At 37.2% G+C, this 17,643-nt stretch overlaps 1 non-coding gene across 1 annotated transcript; it reads right to left on the bottom strand.

Moving 5' to 3' along the window:
• Positions 1-5,392: 5,392 nt before the first annotated feature.
• Positions 5,393-5,466, bottom strand: TRNAT-GGU (transfer RNA threonine (anticodon GGU)). The gene has a single exon. It is a non-coding gene; the product is annotated as a tRNA-Thr (tRNA).
• Positions 5,467-17,643: the final 12,177 nt, after the last annotated feature.

The raw sequence follows: 17,643 nt of genomic DNA, 5'->3' as shown, positions 1-17,643 counted from the left end.
CAACCACCACTGTGGCAACAGGGGGGGGGGGGTTTAAACCTGGAGCCTCGCGATGCGAGTTCACTATGACCGCTCGACCACCACAGCGGTGGCTAAATGCACTAAGCTACAAATTTTTACAAAGTTCCTGTATCTGAAACAAAAATAGTATATCAGGGCTCCCACTCTTCCTACAAAATGTCCTACTTTCTCAGTTTTGTCCTATTTTCTGGTTTTTGTCCTACTTTTCTACCAAATCCTATATGCAAAATTTGTGTAATAGGTTTTAATTGAGCTGGGAATAATCTATATATTGCCAAATACTAAAATGTTGTAGATTGCAATTAATGATCCTGCCAAAGCAGAAATTGTATCGTTTTCAAGGTTATTTGGGGGCATATGTGGACCATAATAAATGGTGTTTTTTTTTTTTTTCATTTTAAATTTTTCATTTGCTTAGTTTGAGGGTTCAACTAATAGAGTAGTCATTAAAAACTTTTATGGTACTTTTTATGGTCTTGGACAGTAACTAGCAGTCATCATTCAAAATTATGGTGCACATTTTGTGTATAGGTGAAACAACAGTTTTCATTACAAAGCAGTTGGATATGTAGGCCTATTCTACGTTTGGTGATTCTGATTGGCTTTGACTTGAGTCAAAATCTTATATGATGCTGAAATAGTGCTATAAAAAAATTAATGGGGGGGGGGAAACTTAAAAAAAGAAAAAAAATTAGGAATTTGTTTTTGTTACGCTATGATTATGTTGTCAAGGGGGGTGCCCTCCCCCATCCTTCTTTTTAATCCTGTTTTTTCCTACTCTTTTAAGTGGGAGCCCTGTAATATTTTTTTGTAATTTTGTGCACTGAACACAAATTTGACCGGTAAAAAGCTGGATTGGTTAGTTTTCTCTGAAATTATACATTTAGTACACATATAATAGCACAATACATTGAAACACAACATAAGTATATGTAAAATCACAGAGAAAGAAAAAAATAAATGTATAGAAACTTTCACTAGCAACATAGCATTGATATGTGTAAAGCACAACACAAATCATACAAAAAAAAGTGTATTACAGCACAATAATTATTCTTTTACAGGCATCTGACATGTACTTCGTTTTGCATTACGCTTGTACTGTACATAAGAAGCATCTCTTATAATTGTCTAACGGTGGTCAGTCATCGTCAAGGTTGACCATTTTCTCCAATAACATTGTTCCACAATCCTTACCATTTTTTTCAACATACAATAATGCTGGTAAATCACTTTCAACTGTTAACAGGGCAATGTCTTAAAAACAAGAGCCAATAAAACTTTTTTAATGGCAATATTAGTGTTCAGCAGGTCAAAAACCATTTGGAATTGTATATTTTCATGTCAGATGTGCAATTCCATTGTTGTCTAGTGATATCGATGAAAAACACTGTGGAATCAATTTAAACATGTTCAATTGGTACTGAGGTACTTTCTGTGTAGCTGTCATTGCATAAATATCGATAATGCATCGTATAATTCCATTTCTCACTCATAGGGATGCAAGAGCTGCGTCAAAATTCTCTTGCTACAAGGTGTGCCGAACCCCTGCACATTTGTGCCAATCCCATTTTGTGATGCAGGTCTTAAAAGTGCAGCCTAGTTTTCTGATTCCAACAACAGGCACAGATCCAGATAGGTGCTATGAGAAAAATCGGTGTGGCCCATAAAATACGGTACAATTGAGCAAACCTAAACAAACCTGATCGTCCTTCCTAGCTCATTGCCCCCTGAATCGGGTGCCTGTCTGACAGTCTGTGCAGATCGGAGTGTGAAAATGAGTGCGTCCGAAAATCTCTTTGCAGTGCATAACCCCCCCCCCCCCCCCCACCACCACCACCACCAAAAAGTCTAACAATTGATTTTGTCATTTCAGTATTGCATGGCTTTAGCAGTGGCAGATAAAAATTTTGAATGGACCCATTACATTGCAGATATAGTCCATTTCCACTCCTGCCCCATTTTCAAAATTTCTGCTCCAAAATGGATGAGTAGCACTTGGATCCCTGGTATTACATAAAATCATACTTTTCTTTTAATGATGAGATATTTTTCAAAATTTCTTCGTGGACCAGATAAAGTTTTGAAATATGCCAGATTTCCCTGTAAGCTGAAATTCGTGCACCCATGTTGTATAGCTTTCTAGGTTAAATTGTTGTTTTTCAAGAGTCTTCTGTTTGAATCAATAATATGGCGGGATATCATTTCTCATGCCATGGTGACCAGCTAATTCTTTTATTCAATCTAAGTCTCATGTGTTAATCTATGACAGCGGTTCTCAACTGGTGCCTCCGTGTGAACTCCCAGGGTCTCAGCGGTCGCTCAAAAAAAATTTAGATTTGAAAAAAAAATGATAATTACAAATATAAAATAATAAAATTGAATAATAAAAATAAGTCTGCAACTTTGATGAATAAATAAAAAATAGGTCTACGGGCTCTGTCGTAGAAATTATATACCAGAAAGGGCTCAGTGAGTCAAAAAAAGGTTGAGAACTGCTGGTCTAAGGCAATGGCTTGTGTTAGTTTTATTGTGTCTGGGTGTGTTGCTTTTTGGTATTCTTTCAAACTATTTTTTACTCTTTTCCGCTGTCTTCTACGTGATCTATTAAATTCTGTATATTTTTCTCTTGTTTTTCCTTCTATCCCAGGCTCTTCTGCAGATTGACAATTTTAATTATCATTCCCGTTAAGGAGCAGGGAAATGATGAGATAAATCACAAAAATTATGTGGCTGTATCATTTCTAGAAGTTTTTGTTTTCAAATTGTGTTTGATATCTGGCTGAAAATATCCTTAATTTGTAACTGATGAAAAAATTTGAATGATTTGAAAACTTAGAATTTCTGATGAGAAATATTTTACAAAATATATATTTTTAGTAAATAGGATATAATTTTCTTTTTTGCATTCATAAGAAATCATAAATTTGTTGCGAATATAATTTCATGCATCGAAGAATTTCCGTACCAGCTTTTCTTTCTTTTTTTCCCTCAAGGAGTCTGCAAACTGCTTATAGTTTTCCAATTTTTGAGAAGTAAATTCATTTCATAATTTATCTATCCTAAGGATTACAGTATTCATTATTCATCGTGTATGAATGAAATAATTCAGTAATCATTCGATTGGTTCAAATTCTGAAGCACTTTCGAATTCGGGGGGGAATAGTCATACTTACAATATCCTAGATATAAGTTTGTTTTTAACTTAACAACGAAACTTTGTTGTGCGTGCGTGCATATTTTGTGCGTCCTCCGTAGTTACATTTTTGTTGGGTTTTTTTAAATTCAATTTCCAATGCAATTTATTTTGCGTGTAATTATTGTAATATATCAATCAAGCCAAATAAAACCTCTCCTCATTCATTAAAGGGATTTGCTTCTTTCTGTCTTTATTGTGTAAGAACTTTTATGTAAGAATGTAGTTGTGTGTCTTCATTTGTAGTCGAATTCAAATGATTGGAAAACTTTATTGATTTATTAGAGATGTGAGGGAAGAATATTCTTTTCTCTTTTAAATAATGAAAAAAAATTAGTAATTTTGCTTATATTTGAAATATCTTATTCATTTTTCTTTGCCTGAAACATTTAAAATATAATTTTTGCCATAATCGCCTTATAATGGCAATTTTTAATTAGAGAATATTCTCGCTTCGATGAGATTTTGGTTGGTTAAAGATTTTATAATGAAGGTTTTGAAGATTATAAAAATTCCTTTTAAATGAGATATATTTTTAGCCATAAGTTCAAGGCAGAAAATTAAGTAGAAATTAATTGACAATGAGAACTATTTGTATAATTGCCTCTATTCTAAGAAGATGCAAAACTGTTATTTCCTTCAACGGACATTCACTTACTGTCTGTCTCAAAAGTTTAGATGATGCACTTTTCTTAAAATAGCAAAAAAAATATGGCGAATATAACCAGCACCTTTTTAATGGATTATACCTGAAGCATTTTTACATTTATGGAAAGAACGTTTCGAATATTTATAGTATCAAAAATACAAAAAAATGGCTGTCTGAAAAGTTTAGAGGAAATTCAGAATTACAGGCTTTTAATAGCTAATAGACACCCTTTCTTCCTTTTGTTTCCTTCCTAAATTTATAAAAGTAAAAAGGACATGATCATTATAAAAAGGACTGTTTTCAGATCAAATTGCCGAAGTTCCTTGTCTAATTTGCGGGGGGGGGGGAAGCAGGACCGTCTTAAGAGCATCATGGGCCCCCGGGCCAAGTGATGTTTTTGAGGCCCTACCTGGAAAATACTTGAACATTTCAACCACTTCTCATTTTTGTGAGGCCCCCGGGCCGTGCGATGTGTCCAACAAAAACTTTTCCCGAATGCCATTTCCTTCGGAGAAGTGAGAAAACATTTTATTGTTCATCAATGCCAGATGCAAATGTTGACACCACTGCTGTTATAGCTTCAATGCAGTCACCTCGGGGAGAAAAAAAACTATAACAGAACTAAAGATTATATAAAAATTTCCATTCTACAAGTACAGTCAAATTCCATTTTAATGAATACCGTTATAGCGAAAATCTCGTTTTAACGACCACTTTCCTAATCCACCAGATAAGGTTACATAGAAACCATGCAAACACCTGGAATTCCTTTACAACGAAATTTCATTATAACGAAATGATTTCTCCGGTTTCATAGATTCGTTAAAATGGGATTCGACTGTATAGGGGCCGTTCAAGTATTACGTCATCATCGATGGGGGGGGGGGTTCCGATTTGCTGACTTTTGATGACAAGGGAGGGGCGGTCAAAAATTTGCTTACGTAATACTTGAACGGCCCCTTGGCAATTATGCAGCTCGAGATTGTGTCGGTCGGAGTTACATTTTATTATTGACGCCATTAATCAAATTCCATCAGATACTGTTCGCGTAAGGATATCTGTACTTTTAGCGTTCACTTAATTTTACATAGCATAGTAAGATGTAATATGTGCTGCGTAATTGCCAAATCCTAAAATGTTCTTCAACTAAAGGTGTACGGACTTGGGGAGATTTGTGAACACAGTTAATAACAGCATTAGACTTGGCTCTACAATCAGATATCACAACTTTTTACGGCTAAATAATCTCGAGACTTTACATTTCATGTAAAAACTAAAGCCAAGTTTTTACATGAAATGTTTTTGATGGGATTAATACCATATTTAAAGCTTTACAATGATCGAGGTATAATAGTTTCCTCCAAACACCGAGTAGCACGTGTTACATTACAGTGAATTCTATGCAGAATAGAAGTAATTTTTCTTACGGAAAATGTACAAGCGCACACTGGATTCTAACAGTCAGTGTCAAGGAAACAGATTTTCCCGATATTATGCTGAGGTAAACTCGGAAAGAAAAGTCATCACGTCTCCACCGGGACTCGAACCCAGGCCCTCTTGCATACCGGGCAAGCATGCTACCATCTACACCACTGGAGACATGACCCCGATATCTCGAGCTGAGATATCGGGTTCATGTCTCCAGTGACGTTTCCTTGATATCTCGAGCTGGGAAAAAGCCATCTATCTCTCTCAGTCACTGTCAAGTTGGCCATGTTTTGTCGTTGGTCCATCCATTGTTGACCATGATTTTTACCGTTGGAAATTGGGTTTTTTTTCGTGTAGTCTATACTCGTCAAAAAGCGTTTGATGTAAGTTGCTCTGTAATAAGAAAGTATTTTCCGTTCAAAATTTTGATCACTCTCAATATCCTTCATATAATAGGATGTAGTCGCGAGCTGGACATTGTTGTAGCGGAAACATTCGAAAAATATTCCTTGAGATGCGTACACAATTATAAGTTCGAAACCATTCTCTTCGGGCAAGTACATGACGAACGTTTTTCAAAGGCAAATAACTTATAATGTTTGACATTTAAACGTTGTCCAAGAACTAACATCAAACGATAGTGTTGAACAACTGATTTTCGTAAATAGAAAGCATTCGATTCTACAATTTGGATTTTTCAAGGATAAAATAAAGGGTCGGTTAATTGAGGGGGGGGGGGAGAGTACGCAGGATCGATCTTTGTAGAGGGCACAAAAGGCTTGGGGGCAGGGACGAAAATTTTCTTTCCGAGACATTTTGAGTTACTACTCTCCAGAAATTGGTTGATATAGCATAGAGAAAGAGTATTTTCTTTCGATATTTTATTTATTTTTTTTACAGAAATATTAATCTTTTTAATTTTCGGTCGGGTTGAATGGGGAAGGGAGTGCACGGGCCCCCTGACACCCTGCGTACACCTCACCTCTGTCCATGGAGTATTTCGAAAATTAGTAAAAAAAAAAGGACCGATTGACATAAACAATCTTAATCTATCATGTTATAGAAATATAATAATCATTTGATAACTATTTTTATGGATAAATTTTAATTCGAAGTTTAGTTTATAATTTTAAATTTCACTCATGACGATGGTTGATGATAAAACAGGTCCAAACTTCAAATTCGAAAAACAACCAGATTTTCGATTACAAAGTCCAAAACGTCTTTCAGTTTCATCATGGTTACACGGTCGGATGAATGCGAATTATTCGTGATGCTGGTCTATACTCTAAACCGGATCTTGTAACCATCGCCGGGCGATCAAAGTACGTAGGTGGAGCCATCGTAGGTTGAATATTGCCTTGCTGCCACTGTTGCGAGCTCATGATGTTTGAGTTCCTGAGAATAATGGAAGAGAAGACCAATGGGTATTTTTTGAATCCATTACACAACACACCAATTAGAAAACTAAAAAATAAACTGCTCAGAAAATAATTTTTCTCGCGTCGCGCGTGCCATCTAACCTTCAATCAAAAGAGTATTTTACACTTTGGATTTGTATTAAAAATTTGTATTATTATTAGGCGTGGATGAATGACTGAAAATGAATTGCTGTCATCGTACGCTAAACAGTAATTTGAATTTACTACGGAATAGAATCTGTGCAAACCGAAAAATTTAGAAAAAGGTCTCGCGGTGGTCTTAAAAAAGAGCAAGATGTGTGTGGTATATTCATGGAAAGTGATCATTTAGTTTATCATTTAGATAAGAAAGTTGTGTGCAACTTGGATAGATATGTTGGATAATATGTACCTTACCGAAGCTGACGCGACCACCGATATATATACATTGTGCCATCTCAATATTTCCCAGCAGAGTCCCTTCTATGCTCAAAATGAGTACGGAAGTATAATGTTGGTGCTTTTTTTGAAAAAATGTAACATCGCATTACACCATAGTTTCCCAACCTTTTTTGTCCCACCGCTCCTTCATCAGAATTTTTTTTTCCTCCCAACGCAATCTAACCCATAGGATCCTATGTTATACCCGTAGATTCTACCGCCCCCCCCCCCCGGAACATTCCACCGCCCCCAGGGGGCGTTGATGCTCACGTTGGGAATCACTCACTGCATTACACAATAAAGAGAGACTGACTACGATTATACCGTTGGATATATACCTGCAGATTTTCGGTCTCATATCAGCATTTATTTTGTTTTCTTTTGGCCTGACTTTGGTTTTGGTGATTTGGAGGCATTTTGACCTTATTGATGATCGATTGGCAACGATCGGCTGCACCTCCTGCTTTATTTTCAATGAAATATGGTCACTCTTGGGTATCTCTATGTGATTCGTGAGATCAGTAACTGGCAATTCTAGTAAAAATTGTCATTTATCGCGTAATGTTTTCTTGATACTTCCTTACAACTCACACAATCCTACTCTTCAGTGTTATTTGACTTCGAAAATAACAAAAATTCACTTCCCTCAATTCAAAAGCAAAGTTTGAAACATAAAAGTACAATTTTCTGCCCTTTTAGTCGTAAGTATTTGGGGAAATAGTGCTGTTTAGAGCCAAGAACAAAAAAGTTACATAGTTTTAACTCCTCGCACCGACAAATGTGTGCTTTAATTGACATCCCTTTTAAATCGACGTTAATAATTTATTCACCAAAAAAAAAATTTGATTAACCGATTACTACAAAATTCATTTCGAAATATTGTCCCTGTAAATAGGTCAACTACATTGACGAAAGAAGCAATACTAACAACGGCGAAATTTTCACTGTATAATTTATACGAATGAAAATGTATTGTTTGGTCTGTTACCTTGGTGGCCAAAACCTTGGAGCGTTTTGCCCAGCTTGAGTGCGCACAACAGGGCCAGTGGAATGATCCATCGATGGATTGGCTCCGGAATTTACCCTGGCAACATTTCTGAAAATGATCATGACTGCACTGAGCATCATCATTAGCTGAGGGTAGTACACCCCAGAAATTTTATGGCTACCCAAAAGAATGTTTACCCAAGAAATGTGAATGCTCAGGAAGACGAACATTAACTTAAAAATGAAAGAAAAAAAATTATTCTTAAAAAAAAAAGAATAAATTTCTTATTGATTGCAAAAAAATGTTTAAACATTCGGTTTTATTTATTTGCATAAATTTGAGAAAAAAAGATGTTTTGCAGATACAAATAATGACCAGGGGGCGCCATAACGCAGCTTTTCAACAGATCAGAATGGTTTATCTGTGTATATATATACTACTCCAAAATTATGAAATTTTGCAGAAATATTTATATGGCATTTTTTAGTGAGATGAATCTCGAACTTCGATGTTTGATCATCCGTTTGAATTTTACGAATTTTAAAGTTTGAAAAAATGTATAAATTTTCAAAAATATGAGAAAATATTCAATATTTATTTCAAAAAATACTAGGGTTAACTTCGAAATCCGAAGTTCATTTTACTAAACATGGCGAGTAACACATTTCAGCAAAATTTCAGAATTTTCGGGGTGGCAGTAGCTTTTCTTAATCTTATGGATGAACTCAAAAAACATCTCTGCAACCTTATAAAATCCTAATATAATTAACACCCACTTAAAAATTTGAAAAGTGTGCACACACAACAACAAAAAATGGAAAAGGAACTGGTTTACTTTCTCGATGGCATAGGGTTATATCATTGTGCAGTTTAAAAAAACGCCAAGTTATACATTTGGTGTACGTTTGGTGAATTTGGCCGGATTTTTAAGTGACGTCATAAATTTTTAAAGCGTTATAACTCATTAATTATAGGTCAGATCGAAAAACGGAAAACACTTTTACTTATTAGTTTTTCACAAGGAATCACGTGTGTAATTATTGAGCGGTCGATAGTTAACACCCTGTATGATTTCTATGACGGAGTCCCTAGGCCTATTTTTTATTTATTCATCAAAGTTAGACTTATTTTTATTATTGTTGTCCTAGACGCATATTTGCATCCATTGCACTTGGAAACTATTATTATTAGCTATTGGAAACATGGGCGGAGGTGCTTGGGGGGGGGGGGCAGTGCCACCCCAGCGTCAAAGGTGGAGTCGACTGATCTAATGTATATATGTATATATATGAATTGACATCATCATTATGCCCCCCCCCCAGACTTCCAAGTCTATCTCCGCCTATGCTTGGAAACTAAAATTAGTTCCCCCCCCCCCTTTAAATCATTTCATCTAATACTGTACAGTACTATAATATCTAGTACAAATATGTGTGTGCAAAGTCGTAAAAATAATGTGTTGAAAATATAAGGGCTCAAAAATACTAGGGTGGGGTGGGGGGGGGGAGCTCAAACCTAATATTTCTATAGTTATTATCGAGATGGTGGGAAATGTTGAGTGGGCCAGGATGGCATATGGTAATTCATTATTATAGAGGTTGTCCTGTAAGTCATAATTCAGCCTTTATCTCATTAACTGTTCGTCGTAGATAGGCATAGTTGTACTTTAATAAAGACTCAAAGTGTGTTCAAAAATTACCCTGTACTAGTTTCGAAAGTGAAAATAAAGTGTGTTATAAAATGAAAAAGATTTAATTTTTATATGGCCTTCCTGTGTGCGCTCTAACTTCCAATTAGTCTCTCTTGAGGCCAGCAAACAAAAACACCGTTTCTAAGTGCAATATTCACTGAGATATTTAATTAAAAAATCGAGGAAAAGATGGGAAAGCACAGCTTAAACCAACGGAGAACGATTGTTTCCCTCATTTATGCTGTTCTTTCCCAATTTTTCTCCGAAACTGTATTCAAATATCTCAGCGAATATTTCAATTAGAAACAATGTTTTTTGTTGGCCTAGGGAGAGACAGGCATCAACTTTCTACAGTAGAACCTCCCGATAACGGACACCCACGGAACCAAAACATTTTGTTCGCTAATGCGTGGGGGGGGGGGGGGGGTTTATGAGAGGAGTATTTTTTAAATTAGAACTATGCCTCTCTCTCTCTCTACAAGTACCGTAACTAGCCATTCCTGTGCCCTGTGCAAGAATTTGCATTTAGGCCACTTCTGCCACGTTCTTGGGCCTCTTCCAAGTGAGCTCTGTGCGAGTGCACCTATTGCACCTGCCTAGTTACGGCACTGCCTCTCTACGACAAACTGTTGATGAGATAAAGGCCGCATTAGGACTTAACAGTTTATTTGGCGTTATACATTAGTTATTTATCCGTGATATATTATATATATTATACCTAATATAAATACAGTAAAACCTCAATAAGTCGTCACCTCAAGTTATCGAAAAATTATGACTACTTAAGCGGATTTCCGTCAGTTTTAATGTGCAATGTTATGAAAATCGCATAAATTTAAAGTAATGTGACATTTATTAAAGTATGAATCAAAATGACACTTAATAAAATTTATAGATTGCGGAAGAAAAAATAATAGCAATTTTTTAACTTTTTTTATCTCTTATTACTTAAATTATTGTGGTGAAATGTACTATACACTTTGATTTATACTGGTAATTTTTAATTTATAGACTAACAGAGCAACTGTTTGAATAAGTAGCTTTTCTTCTTAATAGAACTCTCTATTGCACATTAATTTTACATATGCATCAAATTTAATTTTAGTGTAACTTCATCAGTAGTTCATGATACAACTACAAAGTAATTTCGAACAATTTTGACTTGGTGGAGGGGCCCTGGGCAGGTGAAAGTAAACAGAAGACCTCAACTTAGGAAAGAATGTCTAATTTTTTTTCAACAAAAATATTATGTTTAAATTTCAAGCCCTAAATTAGTAGAGTTCATGCTTTCTATGATTATTTATTATCCGTGCCCCAAACACTTTGACTTAATTAATTTGATTCTTCGATTTACATAATTTTTGATTTCCTTGCACTATATGTAATCTTTAACGTATCAATAAATTTTGGTTTCGTCGGAGGTGCCCGGCAAACCACCGGAGGTGCACCCCCCCCCCCCGGGAAGGGGGGGGCAGAGTGCTTACGTTGCTTCTTGCGACAGAGCTTGGGTGTCTCGCGGTTTGTCCATTTTCTCCAATGGAGCGCAGGCAGAAATGAGATCTAGCTCGAACAGTCCCTAACGTTTCAAAACCTTAGTCGGCAAATGAATTTCCCCAGCGTAACTTTCGTTACTTAAACTGTTCCGTTTGGGTATATAGGATTTTATGGTGACTTTTAAGCATATGGCAATGCTGTTAACAAGCTCTTTTTTTAATGGAGCCATAAAAATAGTCTGTTCCTCTTTCTCAGACTTTTTCATAGTGACGACTTAACCGAAATTAGCGGCGAGTAACCGAGGGTATAATAACATTGTGGTCTACGAGAGTTGGAAGGGTCTGAAGAAAAATGACGACTTAACCAGAGTGACGACTTATCACGGTGACGACTTAACGAGGTTTTACTGCATATAATGGTATAATATATATATTATATTATTTGTCCATATTTATCAGACTTTGCAACTTTATTTGGGAATTAATAATATAGTATATATTATACACCGTGAATCATCTCTGATGTGCTTGAACGTATGCCAAAAAATACTGGGGGTGCTCGAGCACCTGTGGCTTTGACGCAACACTTTTAGCAACGAAGTTACATCTATGAAAAGAGAGTCCCTATGTATAGGAAGTTTTAAAATCTCTCACTTGAAAAAAACAACAGAAGAACACGAGACCTTGTTTAAAAACTAGAAACAAATGATAACAAATACTTGTTCATCGGTAAATTGAATTGACTTAAAATCGCTACCTACCGAAAATCGATGATGAATATTCACTACTACTGCTACTACTAATGCACTTCGTCCATATTCCACTGCGGAACTTCAAACGAATTGGTACATGTTGAAATGTGCGTGTCCGTGTTGTGAACCTAATGTGAAGCTTGTTTCTGTGTAATGCTTGTTATAGTGCTGTCGTCTACCACATATTTCTCGTACTATGAGTGAAGTGTTATTATTTAAGATTTTACTGTTGTAGGCGTGTTACTCTCTGTGGCGAGACTTTTTTAACGGGTAGATCGGCTTGCATTCGCACCTCGAAGTGATGACAGACTAAATGTCACTGACAGACGTCCCCCAGTCTCCACATATACCACGCTCTCTATTGTTATTGAATTGCTAAAACCTGTTTGTGCAAATAAAATCGTGTATTTCCAAGCACATAAAAAAAATCTATTTTTCCTCTTCCTGTTTTCTCCAGAATACTGTTTCCACTTTTGGTGAATTTCTGCTCGGGGAAACAACCAGGGCCGTAGTGGGCTTTCTCGAAGCAGACTATTCGTTGGGGGCCCCCCCCCTTATGAAATGGTTATTAATATACAAAATAAGTAGAAATATTTGTGGGGCCTCCATATTTGGCTCGAAACCCCGGTTGCCCTATCCTAGCTGCATGCCTGAGAACAAAAAATATATTTCATTGAAAGAAGGACAAAAACACAAAACAAATAAATGTTTCATGTTTTGTTTTTTAGCGCAGCTTACAGTGCGTACTGGGAGAAACACAAAATTCCGAAATATAAATCCGTAATGTTAATGGCCTTCACTTTACGTATATACAAATTTCGATATGATAAACGGTCCGATCTCTTATTGATGTCAAATTCCGTCCCCCCCCCCCCCCGTCATGAAATAACGAGAATGCATTATTGCATGTAAAAAAAAGTTCAATAAATAACATATTTCTGCGCTTATCGATGCCAGATTAGAATTTTAAATTTATCCGTAATTCGTTTCGTGCATAAATCGTTTTTTTTTCAATCTGAACCATTATAGTTGCATTATTCATGAGGAACAATGTAATATTCCCAGTAATAAAGTTATGACAGGCCAATAATCCGTCTCCTATGTGGAAAACGGGAATAACAGCTGGTTCTTGGAAATTTTACTGACTTTATATAGTTGTATCAGACGTGGTTTTTATTGCTTTTCGCATAAACTAGAGCTCCTGGGAATATATCCCTTAGGATAATAGGATAAATTTGATTCATTTATTCGAATCGATCCAAAATGTTCGGTTCCCATCACCAGTCACATATGTCGTTTCAGTAATGACAAATACTTTATCGGAAGAGCTATGTAGAACGCTCCCATACCATGTTCACCCTCTTCGCTCGATTTCTATAAGAGATTCTTGTATGGAGCTATAGGAGAAACTTTGAAGAGACCTACCTGTCTGAAGGGACAGACTTCAATATTCGTGGGATTAAAGAGTTGTAGAAATGTCTTTTTTCACAGACGACGACGTCAAAATTTACAGCGGACGCAATTCTTCGATGAACCGCGGCAAAAATATTGCCAAAAGCCAATGGAAGCGAGTAAACGAGAAGAGTGCTTTCAGAGCAGCTTTCAAACCTATTTTGCCATGCTTCTACGCGTTGGGGGTATCCATAAGCGATGGTGAAACCGCAGCTGCAAGTAACAACGTGCGCTACTGCACCGCAGCGAAACTGTGGGACATCGTGAGCGGAATTATAGCGATATTCGTCGTGTTCGCGTGCCCGATATTCGTATACTACGGGGTATTCGACAAAGTAACTTTTATCTTGTACATTTTGTATAACTCTTCGTGCGTGTTGCTCAGATGGGTCGTGGTGATTCGTTCGCGAAGACTGTTCCGCGTTTTCGAAGAATTCTGCCGACTGTCCATGGATCTGCACCCGAAGATACTTGACGCAATGCGCCGCAGACTGATTTATCATACCGTGGTGTTCGTGGCGTTTTGTCTCAGTATTGTTTTTATCATGATGAAAGGCGTGGTCGAAGTGATGGACAAACCTCAAGCCAACTATACGAGCTTGTTCGGGGCATGGGGTCTAACATATTACCAGATTTCTGTGGTGTCCAACAATATTATGTCTATCCAGAGCATAACTACGTCCACTTTGATCGTGTTGACCTGTTCGAGCATGTTCGTGATCATCAGCTGCACCTTGAATGAGTACGGAAAACAATTACGTAGAAGGATGAATAGACATTTTCTGACGATAGACGATCTTGTCCAAGACATTGCCACGTTCAGAAAACTTTCGCGCGCCATTCGTAAAACGGAGATTTCTCTGTCTCCACTGCTGTCACTAATTTACCTTATGACGGTAAACGGTCTTTTTTTTACCCTCAGCCTCATGATATGGTCAAATGACATCTTGAGTTTCACAGAATACCTGATGGCGGCGATCATATACTTCGCGAATGCTCTGTTCTGTTTCGCCTTGACGACGGTAACTGCTGCTAACGTGAAGAGAGAAGTTCAAGACCTAAAACCTATACTGATTCACTACGCAGAGGCTCGGGATTATTCGGATACGGCCCACTCGCAGCTGATCATTACATTTTTAACCCTAATGAATGGGTTCAAATCGGGGATCTCCGTAGGCGAAATGTTTTCGATCGATAAAGGCTTATTTTTGAAGACGATGGGAGCTATGGTGACATATGGAGTTATGATATTTGCATATAAATAGATTTCCCTTTCGTTCCACCCCCTCCCATAGCATCAGATTATTAAAGCACAATTACGCCGAAAAGAAATAGCTGCCCCTCATGATCAGGGCCGTCTCAAGAGCATCATGGGCCCTCGGGACAGGTGATTTTTCTGAGGCCCTACCTGGCAAATTCTCGAAAAATTCAACTACATACTTTTCATTTTTCTGAGGCCCCTCGTCTCTCGAGGCCCTTCGGCAGTGCCTGGGTGGGCCCATGCTCCACTATTAGTGAATTTTCGCTGGGGAAGAAAAAATGTGTTTTATTGAAAAAAAGGGAGAAAATAACGAAACACGCTACAGGTTAATAACGTTAATTTTTACTTTCCTGCCGTGAACTGTCGGGAAAAAAACATCAAACGCAAACACAGTTGGTTTCAAACTCGATATTAAGAGATGCAATCAATGCGAATTCACATATCACACGACCACCGCTGTGATGACCATTATGTTTTTACATATCAACTTCAAATAAGAGTAAACAGACATTGTTGAAAAAATTGTGTATATCTAATGTCAAATTTCTATTCGCGCGATGAGTTAATATTTAATATTTGTAAAAATTCATTTCATTATCTACAGTATAAATAAAATTGATTTTCTGTGCATGTCTGTATGTTATCTATATACAGTCTGTTCCAGAAATGACTGAACTGTACTATTGGTCCAAAATTCTCTCTTTACGCTTTCGTTAAAGGTGAAACGTAATCGAGAGAGATGAGTGATGAATCACGAGTCACGCATAAAGATGCGGTTCGAAAAAAAACTAGTCAACGACACGAAAACACCTTCGCAAGGCGAGTCTTCCTCCTCTCGCGTCACGCTTTTCTTAACTGCTAAAAATGGTCTTCGATATATGAGAATGTATATAAATAAATCTCAGTGCCCAATACTTTATTTTAGCCGTCCTTCCGCAGAGAGCAACTGGCCTACAACGGTATAATTTTTTTTTTATTGTACGCATAAATTTATTGTAAACATAATCGTTGTATAATCATTACACTTCACGTGCACATAGTTAGAAAAATTGATGACAGATGGTAGTACTACACATAACAAATATTACACAGGAACAAACTTTATGCTAGGTTCAACACGAACACTCACATTCCAACGTGTACCAATTCATTGGAAGTTCCGCAGAGGAATATGGTCAAGATGCATGTCTGGTTTAATAGTACGTAAGGAGAGGTTCCATTGTATATACACAAAATAAAGAGGACACTCGTAGGAGAGGGTGAAGAATGTGGTTTACCCACGAAAGGGAAATAAATCTACTGCACTCTGATTTTTTTCCTCCCTTCTATTTCTAACATGCGAACAAGGAAACCAGGTTTTTTAAACTAATCGCTGGTACTTCAAATACAGATTGTCCAAATGTGTTGATAAAAGCCTGAACGTGAAGTGGTTAATAAGGTAGCAAAGGGGAGTGTCACGACATATCTTGAAAATTAAAATTTGTTGAAATTATTAATAAAGTTGTGCTTCAGAAACAGTGAGTCACGTCACTTTGGAGAGCCGCTGAAGTGTCTTGAGATACTATTTAAAATTTTTCCAATGACCTTACATTTGTACAGATGTACAAATTTTTGGGATTACCAACAGGCGAACAGGCGACGATAAGCTGTCCGTGTGAAAAACAGGGCTCAAGTGGGTTGATGCCCGACAAACCAGTCACGACCCACGCTCTGTCCCTCCAGGGATATAAGCCTTTTACCCTTGCGGGTTGGGTCGCGCTGGGGAGTGGGTTGATACCCGGCACTGCTAACGACTTGCCTTGCGCTTTGTTGATTGTCATGGCAAAAGCTAAACGAATCGAGAATTGTAATCGCTTGAAAGTGAATGGCATTTCTTCATTGATAATTGAGAAACGTGGAATGAAGACGTCTTCTCCTTTGGCACATCCAGTTAGAATCGTTTCTTCAATGATGTAATTGTACAATTTCTTCACGCAGAATCTGGTGCTATTGCAGAGTCTCGGTGTCTCCAAATTTCTTAAAAGCATTATAGGTGCTCCGATACAACTCCAGTTGTGCGGTGGTACACTCGGAATATCCAAAGAGTTCAGAAATTCTGCAGGATACAGAACTGTCTGCGCTGTGTCTGTCACAGTGTAAACCGATTTGTGAGATGTGGAGTTTCCTGGACTAATTTTTAGGATTTTTTCGTTGACCTTGCTCACACTGTAATTTTTCGGTGCAAGAATCGTTCTCTCACAGTCACTCATGGTTTTGGTGATTTTGTTGAATGTTTGGGAAGACTTTGTCTCCAAGTTCTTGAACTGAGTTCAACAATTGGTAAAATCCATTTGGGAACGTAATCAGTCCAGTTCTTGGGTCTCTACAGGAATTCATCCATTGCCAAGTTTGATCAACTGATGTGAAAATGATAGCAGTGCTGAGTAATTTTGCAGTTGAAACTCGTATGTTGGTGGATAATAATATTTTTTTAATTTCGTGTCAGAGCGTTCATGATTTGAGGCAAGCATTGAGTTCATCAGCTGGCGTTTAACATTTTTATTCTGAGTTTTGTCGTCGTAATTGTTGTTCTCTGTTGTTAGTGACGTCATACGTCCAGTTTGTGCAGCGAATATTATTCAAACGCCTTTTAAGCATTTTTTAAAGTGAAACTGTACATCTACGATGGGCGGTTGATGAGATAAAGGCCGCATTAGCACTTAGCAGGCACCCTGTATATAGGCTAGCAGAAATACCCGGCGCTCTTCCCGGGTTTTCTTCAATTACTGGGAGGATTGTAAAAGTTACAAACCGTTATAAAGGAATAAACTGTTATAATAACAGAATAAAAGGTGTGACAAACCATTGTAAAGGCATATATATACACGTCTGA

Source organism: Pholcus phalangioides, unplaced genomic scaffold (assembly GCF_987345545.1).
Source record: "Pholcus phalangioides strain wild (caught in Gottingen) unplaced genomic scaffold, Ppha-v1.0 ptg000016l_1, whole genome shotgun sequence".
NCBI classification, from domain to species: Eukaryota; Metazoa; Arthropoda; class Arachnida; order Araneae; family Pholcidae; genus Pholcus; species Pholcus phalangioides.
The sequence above is the reverse complement of the archived record's forward strand: the minus strand, read 5'-3'. Positions and strand labels throughout refer to the sequence as shown.